Source organism: Pseudophryne corroboree, chromosome 12 (genome assembly GCF_028390025.1).
Source record: "Pseudophryne corroboree isolate aPseCor3 chromosome 12, aPseCor3.hap2, whole genome shotgun sequence".
In the NCBI taxonomy this organism is placed as follows: Eukaryota; Metazoa; Chordata; class Amphibia; order Anura; family Myobatrachidae; genus Pseudophryne; species Pseudophryne corroboree.
Window position 1 is genome coordinate 142,704,797 of NC_086455.1, and position 18,235 is coordinate 142,723,031.

Sequence of the window (18,235 nt, forward strand, 5' to 3'; positions counted from 1 at the left end):
CTGTGCAGGCAAGTCAATCCTGGCTATCTCTATAGAAGAGATAGTCAGGATTGACATCGCACATAGCCAGCATCGCAAGCACACTCATTATGTGCTTGCGATACTGGCTAAGTGCCGACCCGGCCCCCTGTCGCACGGTGAGAATCGGATAAGTCCGAATCTCACCGTGTGTATGCACCCTAACAGTGAGCTAGTGTGATAGTGCTTATATTGCAGCTTAATGTAATACTATAACAGTGAGCTAGTGTGATAGTGCTTATATTGCAGCTTCATGTAATACTATAACAGTGAGCTAGTGTGATAATGCTTATATTGCAGCTTCATGTAATACTATAACAGTGAGCTAGTGTGATAATGCTTATATTACAGCTTCATGTAATACTATAACAGTGAGCTAGTGTGACAATGCTTATATTGCAGCTTCATGTAATACTGTAACAGTGAGCTAGAGTGACAATGTTTATATTGCAGCTTCATGTAATACTGTAACAGTGAGCTAGTGTGATAATGCTTATATTGCAGCTTCATGTAATACTATAACAGTGAGCTAGTGTGATAGTGCTTATATTGCAGCTTCATGTAATATACTGTAACAGTGAGCTAGTGTGGTAGTGCTTATATTACAGCTTCATGTAATACTATAACAGTGAGCTAGTGTGATAGTGCTTATATTGCACCGTCATGTAATACTATAACAGTGAGCTAGTGTGATAATGCTTATATTGCAGCTTCATGTAATACTATAACAGTGAGCTAGTGTGATAGTGCTTATATTGCAGCTTCATGTAATACTATAACAGTGAGCTAGTGTGATAGTGCTTATATTGCACCGTCATGTAATACTATAACAGTGAGCTAGTGTGATAGTACTTATATTGCAGCTTCATGTAATACTGTAACAGTGAGCTAGTGTGATAATGCTTATATTACAGCTTCATGTAATACTATAACAGTGAGCTAGTGTGATAGTGCTTATATTGCACCGTCATGTAATACTATAACAGTGAGCTAGTGTGATAGTGCTTATATTGCAGCTTCATGTAATACTGTAACAGTGAGCTAGTGTGATAATGCTTATATTACAGCTTCATGTAATACTATAACAGTGAGCTAGTGTGATAGTGCTTATATTGCAGCTTCATGTAATACTATAACAGTGAGCTAGTGTGATAATGCTTATATTACAGCTTCATGTAATACTATAACAGTGAGCTAGTGTGATAGTGCTTATATTGCACCGTCATGTAATACTATAACAGTGAGCTAGTGTGATAGTGCTTATATTGCAGCTTCATGTAATACTGTAACAGTGAGCTAGTGTGATAATGCTTATATTACAGCTTCATGTAATACTATAACAGTGAGCTAGTGTGATAGTGCTTATATTGCACCGTCATGTAATACTATAACAGTGAGCTAGTGTGATAATGCTTATATTGCAGCTTCATGTAATACTATAACAGTGAGCTAGTGTGATAGTGCTTATATTGCAGCTTCATGTAATACTATAACAGTGAGCTAGTGTGATAGTGCTTATATTGCACCGTCATGTAATACTATAACAGTGAGCTAGTGTGATAATGCTTATATTGCAGCTTCATGTAATACTATAACAGTGAGCTAGTGTGATAGTGCTTATATTGCAGCTTCATGTAATACTATAACAGTGAGCTAGTGTGATAATGCTTATATTACAGCTTCATGTAATACAATAACAGTGAGCTAGTGTGATAGTGCTTATATTGCAGCTTCATGTAATATACTGTAACAGTGAGCTAGTGTGATAATGCTTATATTGCAGCTTCATGTAATACTATAACAGTGAGCTAGTGTGATAGTGCTTATATTGCAGCTTCATGTAATACTATAACAGTGAGCTAGTGTGATAATGCTTATATTGCAGCTTCATGTAATATACTGTAACAGTGAGCTAGTGTGATAATGCTTATATTGCAGCTTCATGTAATACTGTAACAGTGAGCTAGTGTGATAATGCTTATATTGCAGCTTCATGTAATACTATAACAGTGAGCTAGTGTGATAGTGCTTATATTGCAGCTTCATGTAATACTATAACAGTGAGCTAGTGTGATAATGCTTATATTGCAGCTTCATGTAATACTATAACAGTGAGCTAGTGTGATAGTGCTTATATTGCAGCTTCATGTAATACTATAACAGTGAGCTAGTGTGATAATGCTTATATTACAGCTTCATGTAATACAATAACAGTGAGCTAGTGTGATAGTGCTTATATTGCAGCTTCATGTAATATACTGTAACAGTGAGCTAGTGTGATAATGCTTATATTGCAGCTTCATGTAATACTATAACAGTGAGCTAGTGTGATAGTGCTTATATTGCAGCTTCATGTAATACTATAACAGTGAGCTAGTGTGATAATGCTTATATTGCAGCTTCATGTAATACTATAACAGTGAGCTAGTGTGATAATGCTTATATTGCAGCTTCATGTAATACTATAACAGTGAGCTAGTGTGATAGTGCTTATATTGCAGCTTCATGTAATACTATAACAGTGAGCTAGTGTGATAGTGCTTATATTGCAGCTTCGTGTAATACTATAACAGTGAGCTAGTGTGATAGTGCTTATATTGCAGCTTCATGTAATACTATAACAGTGAGCTAGTGTGATAATGCTTATATTGCAGCTTCATGTAATACTATAACTGAGCTAGTGTGATAGTGCTTATATTGCAGCGTCATGTAATACTGTAACACTGAGCTAGTGTGATAGTGCTTATATTGCAGCTTCATGTAATACTATAACAGTGAGCTAGTGTGATAATGCTTATATTGCAGCTTCATGTAATACTGTAACAGTGAGCTAGTGTGATAGTGCTTATATTGCAGCTTCATGTAATACTATAACAGTGAGCTAGTGTGATAGTGCTTATATTGCAGCTTCATGTAATACTATAACAGTGAGCTAGTGTGATAGTGCTTATATTGCAGCTTCATGTAATACTATAACAGTGAGCTAGTGTGATAATGCTTATATTGCAGCTTCATGTAATACTATAACAGTGAGCTAGTGTGATAATGCTTATATTGCAGCTTCATGTAATACTGTAACACTGAGCTAGTGTGATAGTGCTTATATTGCACCGTCATGTAATACTGTAACAGTGAGCTAGTGTGATAGTGCTTATATTGCACCGTCATGTAATACTATAACAGTGAGCTAGTGTGATAATGCTTATATTGCAGCTTCATGTAATACTATAACAGTGAGCTAGTGTGATAATGCTTATATTGCAGCTTCATGTAATACTATAACAGTGAGCTAGTGTGATAGTGCTTATATTGCAGCTTCATGTAATACTGTAACAGTGAGCTAGTGTGATAGTGCTTATATTGCAGCTTCATGTAATACTATAAGAGTGAGCTAGTGTGATTGTGCTTATATTGCAGCTTCATGTAATACTATAACAGTGAGCTAGTGTGATAGTGCTTATATTGCAGCTTCATGTAATACTATAACAGTGAGCTAGTGTGGTAATGCTTATATTGCAGCTTCATGTAATACTATAACAGTGAGCTAGTGTGATAGTGCTTATATTGCAGCTTCATGTAATACTATAACAGTGAGCTAGTGTGGTAATGCTTATATTGCAGCTTCATGTAATACTATAACAGTGAGCTAGTGTGATAGTGCTTATATTGCAGCTTCATGTAATACTATAACAGTGAGCTAGTGTGATAATGCTTATATTGCAGCTTCATGTAATACTATAAGAGTGAGCTAGTGTGATAGTGCTTATATTGCAGCTTCATGTAATACTATAACAGTGAGCTAGTGTGATAGTGCTTATATTACAGCTTCATGTAATACTATAACAGTGAGCTAGTGTGATAGTGCTTATATTGCAGCTTCATGTAATACTGTAACAGTGAGCTAGTGTGATAGTACTTATATTACAGCTTCATGTAATACTGTAACAGTGAGCTAGTGTGATAATGCTTATTTCTCTGACGTCCTAGTGGATGCTGGGACTCCGTAAGGACCATGGGGATATAGCGGCTCCGCAGGAGACAGGGCACAAAATAAAAGCTTAAGGATCAGGTGGTGTGCACTGGCTCCTCCCCCTATGACCCTCCTCCAAGCCTCAGTTAGATTTTTGTGCCCGGCCGAGAAGGGTGCAATCTAGGTGGCTCTCCTGAGCTGCTTAGAATAAAAGTTTAGTTAGGTTTTTTTATTTTCAGTGAGTCCTGCTGGCAACAGGCTCACTGCATCGTGGGACTAAGGGGAGAAGAAACGGACTCACCTGAGTGCAGAGTGGATCGGGTTTCTTAGGCTACTGGACACTAGCTCCAGAGGGACGATCACAGGTTCAGCCTGGATGGGTCACCGGAGCCGCGCCGCCGTCCCCCTTACAGAGCCAGAAGAGACGAAGAGGTCCGGTGAAATCGGCGGCAGAAGACATCCTGTCTTCAGACTAAGGTAGCGCACAGCACCGCAGCTGTGCGCCATTGCTCTCAGCACACTTCACACTCCGGTCACTGAGGGTGCAGGGCGCTGGGGGGGGAGCGCCCTGAGACGCAATATAACAGAATACCTTAGGTGGCAAAACAGAATACATCACATATAGCTCCTGGGCTATATGGATGTATTTTAATCCCCTGCCATTTTACACAAAAAAGCGGGAGATAAGGACGTCGTGAAGGGGCGGAGCCTATCTCCTCAGCACACAAGCGCCATTTTCCCTCACAGCTCCGCTGGAAGGACGGCTCCCTGACTCTCCCCTGCAGTCCTGCTTCAGAATCAGGGTAAAAAAGAGAAGGGGGGGCATTGTTGGCAGCAAATAACAATAATTAACAGCAGCTATAAGGGAATAACACTTATATAAGGTTATCCCTGTATATATATATATATATATAGCGCTGGGTGTGTGCTGGCAGACTCTCCCTCTGTCTCTCCAAAGGGCTAAGTGGGGTCCTGTCCTCTATCAGAGCATTCCCGGTGTGTGTGTGCTGTGTGTCGGTACGCGTGTGTCGACATGTATGAGGAGGAAAATTATGTGGAGGCGGAGCAGTTGCCTGCGTTGGTGATGTCACCCCCTAGGGAGTCGACACCTGACTGGATGATTGTATTTAAACAATTAAGTGATAATGTCAGCAATTTGCAAAAAACTGTTGACGACATGAGACAGCCGGCAAATCAGTTAGTGCCTGTCCAGGCGTCTCAGACACCGTCAGGGGCGCTAAAACGCCCGTTACCTCAGTGGGTCGACACAGACCCTGACACAGATACTGAGTCTAGTGTCGACGGTGACGAGACAAACGTAATGTCCAGTAGGGCCACACGTTACATAATCACGGCAATGAAAGAGGCATTGAACCTTTCTGACACTACAAGTACCACAAAGAAGGGTATTATGTGGGGTGAGAAAAAACTACCAATATTTTTTCCTGAGTCAGAGGAAATAAATGAGGTGTGTGAAAAAGCGTGGGTTTCTCCCGATAAAAAACAGCTAATTTCTAAAAAATTATTAGCATTATATCCTTTCCCGCCAGAGGTTAGGGCGCGTTGGGAAACACCCCCTAGGGTAGATAAGGCGCTCACACGTTTATCTAAACAAGTAGCGTTACCGTCTCCTGATACGGCTACCCTCAAAGAACCAGCTGATAGAAGGCTGGAAAATATCCTAAAAAGTATATACACACATACTGGTGTTATACTGCGACCAGCAATCGCCTCAGCCTGGATGTGCAGTGCTGGAGTCGCATGGTCGGATTCCCTGACTGAGAATATTGATACCCTGGATAGGGACAATATTTTGTTAACTATAGAACATTTAAAGGATGCATTATTATATATGCGTGATGCACAGAGGGATATTTGCACCCTGGCATCAAGAGTAAGTGCTATGTCCATCTCTGCCAGAAGAGCGTTGTGGACGCGACAGTGGTCAGGGGATGCGGATTCCAAACGGCACATGGAAGTATTGCCGTATAAAGGGGAGGAGTTATTTGGGGCTGGTCTATCGGACCTGGTGGCCACGGCAACGGCTGGAAAATCCACCTTTTTACCCCAGGTCACTCCACATCAGCAGAAAAAGACACCGTCTTTTCAATCTCAGTCCTTTCGTTCCCATAAGTACAAGCGAGCAAAAGGCCACTCCTTTCTGCCCCGGGGCAAAGGAAGAGGAAAAAGACTGCACCATGCAGCCGCTTCCCAAGAGCAGAAGCCCTCCCCTGCTTCTGCCAAGTCTTCAGCATGACGCTGGGGCTTTACAAGCAGACTCAGATATGGTGGGGGCCCGTCTCAAAAATTTCAACGCGCAGTGGGCTCACTCGCAAGTGGATCCCTGGATTCTACAGGTAGTATCGCAGGGGTACAAACTGGAATTCGAGGCGTTTCCCCCTCATCGTTTCCTGAAGTCTGCTTTACCAAAGTCTCCCTCCGACAGGGAGGCAGTTCTAGAAGCCATTCACAAGCTGTATTCCCAGCAGGTGATAATCAAGGTACCCCTCCTGCAACAAGGAAAGGGGTATTATTCCACGCTGTTTGTGGTACCGAAGCCGGACGGCTCGGTGAGACCAATTTTAAATCTGAAATCCTTGAACACTTACATAAAAAGGTTCAAATTCAAGATGGAGTCACTCAGAGCAGTGATAGCGAACCTGGAAGAAGGGGACTATATGGTGTCTCTGGATATCAAAGATGCTTATCTCCACGTCCCGATATACCCTTCTCACCAAGGGTACCTCAGGTTTGTAGTACAAAACTGTCATTATCAGTTTCAGACGCTGCCGTTTGGATTGTCCACGGCACCTCGGGTCTTTACCAAGGTAATGGCCGAAATTATGATTCTTCTACGAAGAAAAGGCATTTCAATTATCCCTTACTTGGACGATCTCCTGATAAGGGCAAGATCCAGGGAACAGTTAGAAGTCGGAGTAGCACTATCTCAGGTAGTGTTACGTCAGCACGGGTGGATTCTAAATATTCCAAAATCGCAGCTGATTCCAATGACACGTCTACTGTTCCTAGGAATGATTCTGGACACAGTCCAGAAGAAGGTGTTTCTCCCGGAGGAGAAGGCCAGGGAGTTATCCGAGCTAGTCAGGAACCTCCTAAAACCAGGACAGGTCTCAGTGCATCAGTGCACGAGGGTCCTGGGGAAAATGGTGGCTTCTTACGAAGCGATTCCATTCGGAAGATTCCATGCAAAAACATTTCAGTGGGATCTACTGGACAAATGGTCCGGATCGCATCTGCAGATGCATCAGCGGATAACCCTGTCGCCAAGGACAAGGGTGTCTCTCCTGTGGTGGCTGCAGAGTGCTCATCTACTAGAGGGCCGCAGATTTGGCATTCAGGATTGGATCCTGGTAACCACGGATGCCAGCCTGAGAGGCTGGGGAGCAGTCACACAGGGAAGGAATTTCCAGGGCCTGTGGTCAAGCTTGGAAACGTCTCTTCATATAAACATTCTGGAACTAAGGGCCATTTACAATGCCCTAAGTCAAGCAAAACCTCTGCTTCAGGGTCAGGCGGTGTTGATCCAATCGGACAACATCACGTCAGTCGCCCACGTAAACAGACAGGGCGGCACGAGAAGCAGGAGGGCAATGGCAGAAGCTGCAAGGATTCTTCGCTGGGCGGAAAATCATGTGATAGCACTGTCAGCAGTATTCATTCCGGGAGTGGACAACTGGGAAGCAGACTTCCTCAGCAGACACGACCTTCACCCGGGAGAGTTGGGACTTCACCCAGAAGTCTTCCACCTGATTGTAAACCGTTGGGAAAAACCAAAGGTGGACATGATGGCGTCACGTCTAAACAAAAAACTGGACAGATATTGCGCCAGGTCAAGGGACCCTCAGGCAATAGCAGTGGACGCTCTGGTAACGCCGTGGGTGTACCAGTCAGTGTATGTGTTCCCTCCTCTGCCTCTCATACCAAAAGTACTGAGAATCATAAGAAGGAGAGGAGTAAGAACTATACTCGTGGTTCCGGATTGGCCAAGACGGACTTGGTACCCGGAACTTCAAGAGATGCTCACGGACGAACCGTGGCCTCTACCTCTAAGAAAGGACCTGCTACTGCAGGGGCCTTGTCTGTTCCAAGACTTACCGCGGCTGCGTTTGACGGCATGGCGGTTGAACGCCGGATCCTGAGGGAAAAAGGCATTCCAGAAGAAGTCATCCCTACTCTGGTCAAAGCCAGGAAGGACGTAACCGCAAAACATTATCACCGCATTTGGCGTAAATATGTTGCGTGGTGTGAGGCCAAGAAGGCCCCTACAGAGGAATTTCAACTGGGTCGTTTCCTTCATTTCCTGCAAACAGGACTGTCTATGGGCCTAAAATTAGGGTCCATTAAGGTTCAAATTTCGGCCCTGTCGATTTTCTTCCAGAAAGAACTGGCTTCAGTACCTGAAGTTCAGACATTTGTAAAAGGGGTGCTGCACATACAGCCTCCTTTTGTGCCTCCAGTGGCACCTTGGGATCTCAATGTGGTGTTGAGTTTTCTAAAGTCACATTGGTTTGAACCACTTTCCACTGTGGACTTAAAATATCTCACATGGAAGGTGTCGATGCTGTTAGCCTTGGCTTCAGCCAGGCGTGTGTCAGAATTGGCGGCTTTATCATATAAAAGCACTTACTTGATATTTCATTCTGACAGGGCGGAATTGAGGACTCGTCCTCAATTTCTACCTAAGGTGGTTTCTGCATTTCACATGAACCAACCTATTGTGGTACCTGCGGCTACCAGGGACTTAGAGGACTCTAAGTTGCTTGACGTTGTCAGGGCCTTGAAAATATATGTTTCCAGGACGGCTGGAGTCAGAAAATCTGACTCGCTGTTTATCCTGTATGCACCCAACAAGCTGGGTGCTCCTGCTTCTAAGCAGACGATTGCTCGTTGGATTTGTAGTACAATTCAGCTTGCACATTCTGTGGCAGGATTGCCACAGCCAAAATCAGTAAAAGCCCATTCCACAAGGAAGGTGGGCTCATCTTGGGCGGCTGCCCGAGGGGTCTCGGCTTTACAACTTTGCCGAGCAGCTACTTGGTCAGGGGCAAACACGTTTGCTAAATTCTACAAATTTGATACCCTGGCTGAGGAGGACCTGGAGTTCTCTCATTCGGTGCTGCAGAGTCATCCGCACTCTCCCGCCCGTTTGGGAGCTTTGGTATAATCCCCATGGTCCTTACGGAGTCCCAGCATCCACTAGGACGTCAGAGAAAATAAGATTTTACTTACCGATAAATCTATTTCTCGTAGTCCGTAGTGGATGCTGGGCGCCCATCCCAAGTGCGGATTGTCTGCAATACTTGTATATAGTTATTGTTACAAAAATTCGGGTTATTATTGTTGTGAGCCATCTTTTCAGAGGCTCCTTTGCGTTTATCATACTGTTAACTGGGTTCAGATCACAAGTTGTACGGTGTGATTGGTGTGGCTGGTATGAGTCTTACCCGGGATTCAATATCCTTCCTTATTATGTACGCTCGTCCGGGCACAGTATCCTAACTGAGGCTTGGAGGAGGGTCATAGGGGGAGGAGCCAGTGCACACCACCTGATCCTTAAGCTTTTATTTTGTGCCCTGTCTCCTGCGGAGCCGCTATATCCCCATGGTCCTTACGGAGTCCCAGCATCCACTACGGACTACGAGAAATAGATTTATCGGTAAGTAAAATCTTATTATTGCAGCTTCATGTAATACTATAACAGTGAGCTAGTGTGATAGTGCTTATATTGCACCGTCATGTAATACTATAACAGTGAGCTAGTGTGGTAGTGCTTATATTACAGCTTCATGTAATACTGTAACAGTGAGCTAGTGTGATAGTACTTATATTACAGCTTCATGTAATACTGTAACAGTGAGCTAGTGTGATAATGCTTATATTGCACCGTCATGTAATACTGTAACAGTGAGCTAGTGTGATAGTACTTATATTGCAGCTTCATGTAATACTATAACAGTGAGCTAGTGTGATAGTGCTTATATTGCAGCTTCATGTAATACTATAACAGTGAGCTAGTGTGATAATGCTTATATTGCAGCTTCATGTAATACTATAACAGTGAGCTAGTGTGATAATGCTTATATTGCAGCTTCATGTAATACTGTAACAGTGAGCTAGAGTGATAATGCTTATATTGCAGCTTCATGTAATACTATAACAGTGAGCTAGTGTGATAATGCTTATATTGCAGCTTCATGTAATACTGTAACACTGAGCTAGTGTGATAATGCTTATATTGCAGCTTCATGTAATACTGTAACACTGAGCTAGAGTGATAATGCTTATATTGCAGCTTCATGTAATACTATAACAGTGAGCTAGTGTGATAATGCTTATATTGCAGCTTCATGTAATACTATAACAGTGAGCTAGTGTGATAATGCTTATATTGCAGCTTCATGTAATACTATAACAGTGAGCTAGTGTGATAGTGCTTATATTGCACCGTCATGTAATACTGTAACAGTGAGCTAGTGTGATAGTGCTTATATTGCAGCTTCATGTAATACTATAACAGTGAGCTAGTGTGATAATGCTTATATTGCAGCTTCATGTAATACTGTAACACTGAGCTAGTGTGATAGTGCTTATATTGCAGCTTCATGTAATAGTATAACAGTGAGCTAGTGTGATAATGCTTATATTGCAGCTTCATGTAATACTATAACAGTGAGCTAGTGTGATAATGCTTATATTGCAGCTTCATGTAATAGTATAACAGTGAGCTAGTGTGATAATGCTTATATTGCAGCTTCATGTAATACTATAACAGTGAGCTAGTGTGATAGTGCTTATATTGCAGCTTCATGTAATATACTGTAACAGTGAGCTAGTGTGATAGTGCTTATATTGCAGCTTCATGTAATACTATAACAGTGAGCTAGTGTGATAGTGCTTATATTACAGCTTCATGTAATACTATAACAGTGAGCTAGTGTGATAATGCTTATATTGCAGCTTCATGTAATACTATAACAGTGAGCTAGTGTGATAATGCTTATATTGCAGCTTCATGTAATACTATAACAGTGAGCTAGTGTGATAGTACTTATACTGCAGCTTCATGTAATACTGTAATATACTGTAACAGTGAGCTAGTGTGATAATGCTTATATTGCAGCTTCATGTAATACTGTAACAGTGAGCTAGTGTGATAATGCTTATATTGCAGCGTCATGTAATACTATAACAGTGAGCTAGTGTGATAGTGCTTATATTGCAGCTTCATGTAATATACTGTAACACTGAGCTAGAGTGATAATGCTTATATTGCAGCTTCATGTAATACTATAACAGTGAGCTAGTGTGATAATGCTTATATTGCAGCTTCATGTAATACTATAACAGTGAGCTAGTGTGATAATGCTTATATTGCAGCTTCATGTAATAGTATAACAGTGAGCTAGTGTGATAGTGCTTATATTGCAGCTTCATGTAATACTATAACAGTGAGCTAGTGTGATAATGCTTATATTGCAGCTTCATGTAATACTGTAACACTGAGCTAGTGTGATAGTGCTTATATTGCAGCTTCATGTAATACTATAACAGTGAGCTAGTGTGATAGTACTTATATTGCAGCTTCATGTAATACTATAACAGTGAGCTAGAGTGATAATGCTTATATTGCAGCTTCATGTAATACTATAACAGTGAGCTAGTGTGATAATGCTTATATTGCAGCTTCATGTAATACTGTAACAGTGAGCTAGTGTGATAGTGCTTATATTGCAGCTTCATGTAATACTATAACAGTGAGCTAGTGTGATAATGCTTATATTGCAGCTTCATGTAATAGTATAACAGTGAGCTAGTGTGATAATGCTTATATTGCAGCGTTGTGTAATACTGTATCAGTGAGCTAGTGTGATAATGCTTATATTGCAACTTCATGTAATACTATAACAGTGAGCTAGTGTGATAATGCTTATATTGCAGCTTCATGTAATAGTATAACAGTGAGCTAGTGTGATAATGCTTATATTGCAGCTTCATGTAATACTATAACAGTGAGCTAGTGTGATAGTGCTTATATTACAGCTTCATGTAATACTGTAACAGTGAGCTAGTGTGATAATGCTTATATTGCAGCTTCATGTAATACTATAACAGTGAGCTAGTGTGATAGTGCTTATATTACAGCTTCATGTAATACTGTAACAGTGAGCTAGTGTGATAATGCTTATATTGCAGCTTCATGTAATACTATAACAGTGAGCTAGTGTGATAGTGCTTATATTGCAGCTTCATGTAATACTGTAACAGTGAGCTAGTGTGATAATGCTTATATTGCAGCTTCATGTAATACTGTAACAGTAAGCTAGTGTGATAGTGCTTATATTGCAGCTTCATGTAATACTATAACAGTGAGCTAGTGTGATAATGCTTATATTGCAGCTTCATGTAATAGTATAACAGTGAGCTAGTGTGATAATGCTTATATTGCAGCTTCATGTAATACTGTAACAGTGAGCTAGTGTGATAATGCTTATATTGCAGCTTCATGTAATAGTATAACAGTGAGCTAGTGTGATAATGCTTATATTGCAGCGTTGTGTAATACTATAACAGTGAGCTAGTGTGATAATGCTTATATTGCAGCTTCATGTAATACTATAACAGTGAGCTAGTGTGATAATGCTTATATTGCAGCTTCATGTAATACTATAACAGTGAGCTAGTGTGATAGTGCTTATATTGCAGCTTCATGTAATACTGTAACAGTGAGCTAGTGTGATAATGCTTATATTGCAGCTTCATGTAATAGTATAACAGTGAGCTAGTGTGATAATGCTTATATTGCAGCTTCATGTAATACTGTAACAGTGAGCTAGTGTGATAGTGCTTATATTGCAGCTTCATGTAATAGTATAACAGTGAGCTAGTGTGATAATGCTTATATTGCAGCTTCATGTAATACTGTAACAGTGAGCTAGTGTGATAGTGCTTATATTGCAGCTTCATGTAATACTATAACAGTGAGCTAGTGTGATAGTGCTTATATTGCAGCTTCATGTAATACTGTAACAGTGAGCTAGTGTGATAATGCTTATATTGCAGCTTCATGTAACACTATAACAGTGAGCTAGTGTGATAATGCTTATATTGCAGCTTCATGTAATACTATAAGAGTGAGCTAGTGTGATAGTGCTTATATTGCAGCTTCATGTAATACTATAACAGTGAGCTAGTGTGATAGTGCTTATATTGCAGCTTCATGTAATACTATAACAGTGAGCTAGTGTGATAATGCTTATATTGCAGCTTCATGTAATACTATAACTGAGCTAGTGTGATAATGCTTATATTGCAGCTTCATGTAATACTGTAACAGTGAGCTAGTGTGATAATGCTTATATTGCAGCTTCATGTAATAGTATAACAGTGAGCTAGTGTGATAATGCTTATATTGCAGCTTCATGTAATACTGTAACAGTGAGCTAGTGTGATAATGCTTATATTACAGCTTCATGTAATACTGTATCAGTGAGCTAGTGTGATAGTGCTTATATTGCAGCTTCATGTAATACTATAACAGTGAGCTAGTGTGATAGTGCTTATATTGCAGCTTCATGTAATACTATAACAGTGAGCTAGTGTGATAGTGCTTATATTGCAGCTTCATGTAATACTATAACAGTGAGCTAGTGTGATAGTGCTTATATTGCAGCTTCATGTAATACTATAAGAGTGAGCTAGTGTGATAATGCTTATATTACAGCTTCATGTAATACTATAACAGTGAGCTAGTGTGATAGTGCTTATATTGCAGCTTCATGTAATACTATAACAGTGAGCTAGTGTGATAGTGCTTATATTGCAGCTTCATGTAATACTATAACAGTGAGCTAGTGTGATAATGCTTATATTGCAGCTTCATGTAATACTATAACAGTGAGCTAGTGTGATAATGCTTATATTGCAGCTTCATGTAATACTATAACAGTGAGCTAGTGTGATAATGCTTATATTGCAGCTTCATGTAATACTGTAACAGTGAGCTAGTGTGATAGTGCTTATATTGCAGCGTCATGTAATACTATAACAGTGAGCTAGTGTGATAATGCTTATATTGCAGCTTCATGTAATAGTATAACAGTGAGCTAGTGTGATAATGCTTATATTGCAGCTTCATGTAATACTGTAACAGTGAGCTAGTGTGATAGTGCTTATATTGCAGCTTCATGTAATACTATAACAGTGAGCTAGAGTGATAATGCTTATATTGCAGCTTCATGTAATACTATAACAGTGAGCTAGAGTGATAATGCTTATATTGCAGCTTCATGTAATACTATAACAGTGAGCTAGTGTGATAGTGCTTATATTGCAGCGTCATGTAATACTGTAACAGTGAGCTAGTGTGATAGTGCTTATATTGCAGCTTCATGTAATACTGTAACAGTGAGCTAGTGTCATAGTGTTTATATTGCAGCGTCATGTAATACTGTAACCATGAGCTAGTGTGATAGTGCTTATATTGCAGCTTCATGTAATACTGTAACCGTGAGCTAGTGTGATAGTGCTTATATTGCAGCTTCATGTAATACTGTAACAGTGAGCTAGTGTCATAGTGTTTATATTGCAGCGTCATGTAATACTGTAACCATGAGCTAGTGTGATAGTGCTTATATTGCAGCTTCATGTAATACTGTAACAGTGAGCTAGTGTCATAGTGTTTATATTGCAGCGTCATGTAATACTGTAACCATGAGCTAGTGTGATAATGCTTATATTGCAGCGTCATGTAATACTGTAACAGTGAGCTAGTGTGATAGTGCTTATATTGCAGCTTCATGTAATACTGTAACAGTGAGCTAGTGTCATAGTGTTTATATTGCAGCGTCATGTAATACTGTAACCATGAGCTAGTGTGATAGTGCTTATATTGCAGCTTCATGTAATACTGTAACCATGAGCTAGTGTGATAATGCTTATATTGCAGCGTTGTGTAATACTGTATCAGTAGGCTAGTGTGATAGTGCTTATATTGCAGCATTGTGTAATATTGTATCAGTAGGCTAGTGTGATAGTGCTTATATTGCAGCGTTGTGTAATACTGTATCAGTAGGCTACTGTGATAGTGCTTCATGTTCCTTATTTGTTCACAATTTATTCGCTAGAGAAAGTCCTGAAAGTATCAAATATGCTTATGTAGCAGAAGAACTGGTATTTGCCTCATGAATTATGCTATGGTTTCTGGTCTACTCTATTGATTTTTAAGAAATGTTCATTGGGATTAAGAGTCTGTAGTGAATGGCGGTACTGGAGAATATCTCAATATTAATTAGAGGTCATTCAGCCATGAAGTATAATTAAACAGTGTCTTTTGGAGCAGGAAAGAGCTCCTTTCTATTAGTGTGGTCACACATGTAATAGGAGTAGGAATTATAAGTGAGCAGAACAGTCTGTCCAGTTACCTGTACGTTACCTTCCCAAGACTGGCTTACTAACAGAGCACCAAGCACGGCTTCATTCATCTCTCCACTCGGTTATAAACAAATAACTTACACTTCTCTCTGGGATAAAGGAACGTCACAGGTAGAGAAGTTAATTCAACCACCTACTAGATTAATGGAATTTAGATTTTATGCAAAAATTAGCTGGTGGAATCTAATACTGTGTTATCACGCAGAGAAGGCCATGATATGAAGTATTTGCTTCTGCTATATATTACATGTATAACAATATGCATTATTTGAAGAGATTGTATATCCATAAATCTAAACAACTGCCTTAGATTTATAGTTCTTTTCACATTTTTAATGAAACAAATAAAATATGTGATTGTAATCCCTGCACAAAGAAGACTGAAGTGTAATGATTAACTTGAAATGTCACTGTACTGTATATACTGTTTTACCACTGATTCAAATAAGCTAACCATGTGTGGTTTCAGGACTAGCATTCACTCTCCGTAGCCCATTTTGTTTAACTACAGTTAAAAATGTAAATGGGTTATATACAGTATAATTGTACTGGAATAATGTCATTACTAGAAACGGTAGAATAGATCAAAATATAAAAATAAGAAACCAAGACCCACAGCATGGTAAACTTGACACTTAAATACATGAAATAAGTGATCTGTATATGGGATGCAGTCAATATACTGACAATCAAAATCCCGACGGTCGAAATCCCGACCGCAATTGACCGACGGTCAAAATCCCGACAAGCTCAAAATCCTGAGAAGGTCAAAATACCGACATGTAAAATGTCGACAGGTGGAAATGCCGACATTAGTTTTTCATGATTTTTTCATTGAAACCGACTTGTTCATACTTTACCATCTCAGCCCGCATGGCGAGTGCAGCGGTACACAAATATGGTGTCCATGTTGACCTATGTCGACATACACACCAAAAAAACAATGAAAAACTCATGTTGGTATTTTGACCTGTCGACATTTTACATGTCAGGATTTTGACCTTGTCGGGATTTTGACCGTCGGTCAATTGCTGTCTGGATTTTGACCGTTGGTATTTTGATTGTAGGTATTTCATACCGATCCCCTGTATATGTGTCCGTGTGTTTATGTATATGCGTGTGTGTGTGTGTGTGTGTGTGTGTATATATATATATATATATATCACTATGTATAATGTAATCGTTGTTGCTTTACCATATAAGATTAGCCACACTTGGACCACATTTATCCACAGCTACTAATTTCCTATCCTTCCATGTATGTTACAGAGATCATTTGATGACCTGTTCATATAGATTAAAGAAGCTTCATATCTATCATGTACAGTATACAATTAAAATATGTATCACTTTGTTTTTTTATATATATATATATATATATATATATATACACACCGTAGACACTGAGTTCTCAGATATTTGCATATTTGCAAGAATGAAAGTAAAAAATGTATACATGTGGTAATGTTCTGTAGCCCCTACTGTAATTTGTGTGGATACTAGCAGTCACCAAGGAGTGCAGGGGTTATGTTAATTGATACAGGTCTAAAACATCCAATTTGACTTTAAATATTCCTAAGAATTAGCAGTAGGCATGTGTTATATGATATAATCCGTTTTCCTAATGACCACATTGCTGACATCAGAGCACAATGTTGATACAGGTATTGGTTACAGGAACATATTTTGACATAGTGTCTTAAGGTGTTTTACTGTCTATTACTGCATGTATGCTAAATGTAAAAAAAGCTCACCTCCTTCTCGATTTCTCTGCCTTCCTTATACTAAATGACGCCATCTTTTTCTTTTCTCGCATTACTTATGGGTTCATTGTTGGGGAGGGACTGCTGACCATGCCTCGGTTGTTGACTGCATAGTATGTCTCTTTTCTTGTATATTATAATATATTGTCTATGCCGTTCCACATTTGTTTGTTATTACTTGCTATATGCTTGTGCTTTTGTTGATCTATCTGCGGGAATCAGTATTCAGTGTCTGCAGCCGGGCTCCCGACGTTCATAATACTGATGCTGGGATCCTGCTGTATGAAATCCCGACGTGGGTGAGTAAGAGAGTATTCACCCCCCTCTCCCCTAACCCTACTGCTCGGTACACACTAGTAGATATATCTGCAGATCAATTGATCTGCAGATATATCTATGGACGGACAGGACAGTGTGCTGTGCATACACATTGGCCGATCCATCAGGACTGACATCGCAAACTGGGCGCCCGCACAGTTCAGCTGTCAGTCACTGCCGGCTGGTGCAGCATGTGTACGGGCAGTCAGCTGAACGCGATGCACCAGTATATCTGTAGATATATTGATCATCGGCTGTGCTGCAGGGCCGATGCGATATGTCAGTGAATGATGACGTTCACAGACATATCATCCGTTCACACTGTCCGACGGACCCGTGATTTATCAGCCGTTCAGTAGAACAGCCGATATATAGCGGCCAGTGTGTACGCATTTCTGCAGCCTAACCCTGACCTTCCCCCTTCGTGCCTAACTCTAACCACCCACTGGAGGTGCCTAACACTAACCCCCTATCCCTTACCCCCCAGGTGGCACCTAAACCCCCCTCCCCTTCCTGTCCCTAAACCTTACACGGCGGCTGTTCTTACAGTCGGGATGCCGGCATCGGTCTCCTGCCCCTTTCGGTGGTCCGGCATCGGGATCCCAACAGGTGTCTGAATTCCAGCGTCAGTATTTCGACTGCCGGGATCTTGACAGCCGGCATCTTCACAGCATCCCATCTTATGGTGTACTGAACTTTAGCATCATCATTTTCA

The 18,235-nt window shown here is 40.5% G+C and overlaps 1 protein-coding gene across 10 annotated transcripts in view; it reads left to right on the forward strand.

Moving 5' to 3' along the window:
* FUT8 (fucosyltransferase 8) overlaps nucleotides 1–18,235 on the forward strand; it is a 374,060-nt gene that overhangs the window by 278,277 nt on the left and 77,548 nt on the right. The gene's annotated exons all lie outside the window — the stretch shown is intronic.